We start from the raw sequence: 6126 nt of genomic DNA, 5'->3' as shown, positions 1-6126 counted from the left end.
TTCCCTACTCCCCAAACTCTACTTTTGGTAAATTTACTATTCATCCTTTCAAGCCATACCCAGTGAGCTGAGATTAATCCCAAATCCATTGCTATTTATAAACCCACTAACACAATCAGATAACAGCAAAGGAGGTGGGTGATGGATTCATCACTGGAGACAGGCCCATCTCCCCAAGTTCGATACTCCCTGTACAATGCTGGACCACGGTGCAGTGTAAATTAGCACCATGATCTGAGGGTAACCTGCTAACAACTTCACAGATAAAGTTGCCCTTGGTGCCGCATAGCTCTCAACAAGAACAAAAACGGTAGTAGCATGGAAGGGCACTTACCTGATCCTTTAACTGCTTCAGCCAATCATGGGGCAGGTGGGCCTTTTATATTGTAGTGAGATCCCATCAAGGAAGCCACAATAATTTGACACAAGCCCCTCAGTCCTTCACTTGACAGCATGCACTCAATAAGCACACAACCCGTTGATGAAAAGCCTGAGAATGGCATGGCATAGTTCTCACCTGTCTTGTCTCTTTGGGTGTTTGAGAGGGGACTGTCTGGATGCAGAATCAATGTTAAAATCAAAGCATAAAGAACAGCTGAGATGATGACCAAGCAGACAGCAGACACGCACAACCAGGTCAGAATGAATGGAGCTTTGTGAGCAGTCATCACATCAGAGGAACAAGCCTCAGCTGTACGGCTAGCCAAAAATTCATTTAAGAAGCAACTGCAGCTAGGGCAGTCTGCCCCTGAAAATGGAAGCTTAAATGGAGTGTCAGTGTTTAAATGGGAACATTTACTGCTACAAAGAGGACATATTCCTCCTAGTTGCAATTACATTTTAAAATAATTTTGGAGAATGCCAAAGCTGAGTTATAAATTGGTTCAGAGCTCTCTAAGGATAAAGCCAAATTTGGTTAAGGCCTCCTCCAGTGTTTAATTTAATCCATGCCTTTTCCTGAACAAGCTTCACTTCACTCCCAGGTATTCCATTCTAAACTTACTTCCTTTTCCCTCCCATAGTCTTTCACATAATATGCAAACCCCTCTGATTCTGCAATCCCAATTATAATTGCTTCTCATTGCTTTGAGAAACTTGTACAGAATATACCATGGTATATACAGCTTCACATACATACAAGGTCAGTGATCACCTAAGCTTCCTTTACCTTCAAACACTGGAAAGCAGTCAATCATAACAGCTTCCAAAAAAACCAACTGACTTCACACAGCTTGTAAGAGTTCAACCAAAAGCCTTTTGTATTACAGAAACAGCATATCAGTCAAATAAAACAAAGCAAACCAGAATCCTACCAGGCCTACCTGATGCCACCCATGGAACCAATAATCAGTTGGAGGTAGAAGAGTTTTTTGGGACCAGGTAACAAATAGCTCCACCTGAGACGAAATTAAAGGACCATCAGTCCCAGTGCTCAGCATTTCACTGGATAGGATTTCAATTTCACTTACCTCTACAGAATTTTTTAAAAGTGGCACAAATGCTTTTGCCTGATTCAGAGTGGGAAGATTTTTAATACACTCATTGATGTAGACATGAAAAAGATTCTTGTTGATCCTAGTTTCCCGCAGCAACTGTTGCCATGGTTATAAATCATTTATTGCCCCCCATCGGTCAACAGCAGAATTATAAAGAATGAGTTTAGTATGTGCGAGAGAACACGAAACAGACTCTCTGCCTCAAAAATATGCCATCAGCAAGAGGTAGTGTAGACAATTTATTGCAGAGGCTTCAGGAAGTCAGTAAAATAACCAGCAGACAAGTGCTGTTTGCTGTTGAGGACAGTAAATGCATTAGAGAAAAACTAAGAGTATGGTCACCCACAGGAGATAGTGTGCAAAAGTACAAGAACACTAGGAGGTGCATAGAGAACATGTTCAGACACAAATATATGAAGCCTAAAGGGAACAGCTTTTCCCTCAGTGGTAAAAGGCAGATGACACCACAGGGAGTACTCCATACTTGGACAAGGTATTTAAGGGATCTAGCTAGTTAATCCCATCTTTATGATTAGAAGAGCCCCTGGAGCATTTCCACAACTTCCTTCCCCACATACAGCTTTGAAGAGATTGGTTCACATGCAAATCTTATTTATTCATCCCTTTGGTGGGCAGTATTAGCTCCCTCTATCAGCGCAGACAGAGGGACAGGGATGCTTGGACTTCTCATTACACAGAGTCCCAGGTTCACTTCTGAGAGAGGTTCTTCTTTGTAGATGATCTGTTTGACGTAAAAGATTCAGGCGGTTGCAGCATCTTTGAGAAAAAGGCCAAAAAGTTAGTGCAATTAGAGAGGGTGCTCAAAGGATAAACTAGCTGTTCCAAAGAGGATTCCTCTCTCAGACAGCAACTGAGCCATTAAAAGTCATCTTCAGGGTGACGACCAAATAAATGCTGGTGGGATATTTATTTGCCGTTTGAATGAGGAGCTGTTTTTAACGCATTTCTGTAGCCCACATTAAATAGAAGCTATTTTCTCTCATTTCAATTGGGCTCTTTTGACCTGCTGTTATAGCAAACCAAAAAGTTTTATAAGCTGCCAGGTCCTGAGAGCTCAGGGATCTGGTCTTTTTTTTTTTTTTTTTAAATGACTAGCCATTAGTTGCACTACAGTAGCACCTAGAAGCCAGAGTCTTGGGAATTGGAGCAGCTCAACACTACACATGCATGCACAAGAAAGGCAGCCCCCCACCCTAGCAAACTTAAGGATCTTTAGAACTCTAGGACCTTACAGTCTGAACTATGGTCATTATGGCAATAGAACAAGAGGCTACAGTCTATACACTACTTTAGGGGGTCATCATCTGGTGCTGGGGTCATGCCGAACCTTGAAATCGGGACCTGGCAGGAGGAATCTATTTCAGCTGCTTTACACAACAGAATTGTCTTGTTGGTAGCACGGCATATATTCAGAGTGCATTACAAATATTAAGTAACCGGCACAATACTGCAACACAGGAGCTGATACAATGTTGGGTAGAGTGGAAGAGAGTTGGAAAGAGATTTCCCTGACGATGTTATTGGATCAAGTTCATAATGAGGAACTCAAGAGTCAAAGCCATGAGCTGCAAGTTCATTCTTAGCATATTTCACTGGTAGTAAATTAGTGAAGTCAGAAAAGGGAGCAAGCATCTAGGTAGCTCTCCAGCCAGTGCTCAAAGTCTTCCACACAGCAATCTCTAAGTTCACAGGTACATGTTTAAATCTGAAGTAGAAGCATTACTAAATTTCCCCCTGCCAAAGAACAGGGAAAACAACCACATATTGGCTACAGATTAGTTTGTACACATAACCCCTGGCAGTTTATCAAAGGGAAGGAGGCAGGGGGAAAAAAAGTCTGAGATTGCACTAAGAATTCAGGTAAGGAATGTGCCCTGACACCTGAACATTTATCATAGTCAACTTTCGAATGAGACACCAGCAGCAAGTCAATATTTGTGCACTGTAATTTTCAAGGCTAAAGAAGCTGAGGTGTTCAGTCTTCTCTCGGATCTTCCCCCTCCCTCCCCCTCTTTGCTTTCCTTCTCCCTCACTACCCTCAGGCTGCTCTTTTGTTTCCATTTGTCTGCACATTTTGTTAACTATTTGGAATTTTTGAGGCACTGATTTATGGATGAATAAACCACGAGCAGAGAAATTGAAAAATGAACTGAAAAGCATTAAAGCATTTAGTCAGATCAGCCAGTCACTTCCCAGGAGCACAGGGGGCCTGAGAGCAAGACCTCCCTGATTCCAGGCTGTGATGTGTCCTCAAAAAGAGCAGCAAATCCCTAAATAATCATCAGTGAGATGCCTGCTTAAGAAATATTTGCCCAAGAGACTTGCCAGGGGTCAGATGAGCTGCTTCAATGCCTGGCAGCACAGAAGTCATGAAAAGCAGACAAGAATTGCAGATCAATACTTAACTACAACAACATGAAGTCAGTGGCAGTAAGATTTCAAAATCATCCGTTCCACTCCTTTGTTGGCCATGCTGGTTAGATGAGGCACTTCTGGCACCTACTGGCCATCTTCAGTACTGAGTTTTATATAGCATCATTGGTGCTGGGCTCATCACAATCCCTAGGAATAACAACCAACCTTCCTTTGACAAAGAGGACACCCAGAATTAAACCTGACATTAAGGGCAGGAGGGAGGGGAAGAGAGTGGTGATGGCAGGATAAGGTTTGCTGAACAACCACAAGCAGCACACACTGATAGCTAAGACCAAACTGAAATTTGTTTTATTCTATCAAATGTATGTGCCAACCTCCCCAGCAGCAGCTCAGGGTGGCTTACAATAAAAAAAACAAACAAACCAACAGATGGATTATAAAGACACATAAAAATATTAATATAAAATAGCATGTGATGGAACAAACTCCCCAGGCAACATCTCAAAATGTAACCCTGCCTGCTGAAGGGCTGTCCAAATAAGGTCTTCCAAGACTTCCAGAAGACAACTAGACTAGGCTCGGACAGACCACAAGGGGAGAGCATTCTCAAACGGGAGGAGTGACTGCCAAGAACGACCTCCCACACTTTTTGCCAAATCAACTTGGCACACAGATAGTACTTACCTGAGTGACAGAGGGTGGTTGCACCCCAATGATACGCGTCTCTGTCCTCCCCCAAGTCACGAGGTCTACCACCACCATCACCTGTCTTGCCTGGATTCAGCTTCAACATATCTGCATCTAATCCTCAACTGTAGCTAGGCAGTGGGTAAGGACCCAGACTGCAGGGTATAGGTCATGCCTGAGAACTGCTGCTGCAAACAAACAGTTCTCATGTTATTAACCTTGATCTGGGCAGTTGTCAGATATTGACACCACTGTCACCCAAATCCCTGTCAGGGATAAAGCTCAATTTAGCATTAACCTTGGATCTGTTCCTCCTTACCACCTCCAGCATCTCAAATCAAATGAACAGCACTCGGGCAGGCCCAGAAACCAGGAACACACGCACCTTCCTCCAACCACAGCTCCTCTTGAACACAGAAACAGGATCCGGCTTACCTGCTCAGAACCAGGAAGAAATCCTGTCAGACTTTGCAAGTAGCGATAAACATTGCTAGTCAGATTTTTATTTTTTTTGGTAAAGCCTTCCAAGGGCAACAAAGTTCCAGGCCTTGTCATAGAAAACGGACACACCCCTAACTTACTGGGCTGAACACAAAGCTCCTGAGATGTTAAACACTGTGTGCACTTTGAAAGAGCTGGGCTATTCTAAGCAGCCCTATGCTCACTACCACCAATTCCATTCTAGAAGTGTAGAAGCCAACATTTGAGAGGTCATATGAGGTGTACTGGATTTGAGATATATTGGTTTGAGATACCAAGTGGAAGCCTTAAGGAGTAGTGTAGCCTACTGGATAGGTCAGGTTGCAACCCAGACCAACAGGGTTCTATCCCAGCTCTGTTGTCAAGTGATTCTAGGGAAGGTCCGCAAAGACTTGGGTGTCTAAGTCTAGTCAGAGATAATCATGCCTTGAGCAAGGGACTGCACTACATGACCTCATGAAGTTCACTCCAACTACACTTTCCTATGATACTACGAACATTCAAATAGTTAAAATCTCTGCTTCAACTTCCAAAGCTAAAGAGGCACCAGTATTCCCTATACATGTTCATTCCCATATACTGACATGACCAAGCTGTTTAAAAACAAGAAATTCCCTGGGGATCCTGTCTCTGGCCTGCAGTCTGGTAGGTATTCTTGGTACATGGCTACTATGACTAGAATGGACCTTGTACTACAAAAGGAGAGAGCTGGTGGGAATGCCCACAACCCCGTTAATAGCCAGTAGCCCAGTGATCAGGGTGCTTACTGTGATATCAGAGACCCACATTCAAATCCCTCTCATGGTCATATCTGGAGCAAGGACTGGAACCCATCTGCCAGGAGTGAGCAACTGGATAGTATGGAATGGCTCTTAACTGGCTCTTGCTGAAACTCTTCCACTTTGTATGATATAATTAAATTGAGCCAGAAAAAGAATGATAGCTTGGTTGTTAGGACACTTACCTGTGAGTACTGGAACCCAGGCTGCTGCTCCACTGCAATTTAATTTAGAAACTTCATCTTTTTATATGACTAATTATATTAGGCAACCACAACCTGGCACAT

This window comes from Alligator sinensis, unplaced genomic scaffold, assembly GCF_000455745.1.
Source record: "Alligator sinensis unplaced genomic scaffold, ASM45574v1 scaffold138_1, whole genome shotgun sequence".
NCBI classification, from domain to species: Eukaryota; Metazoa; Chordata; order Crocodylia; family Alligatoridae; genus Alligator; species Alligator sinensis.
Note: the sequence above shows the minus strand (reverse complement) of the source record.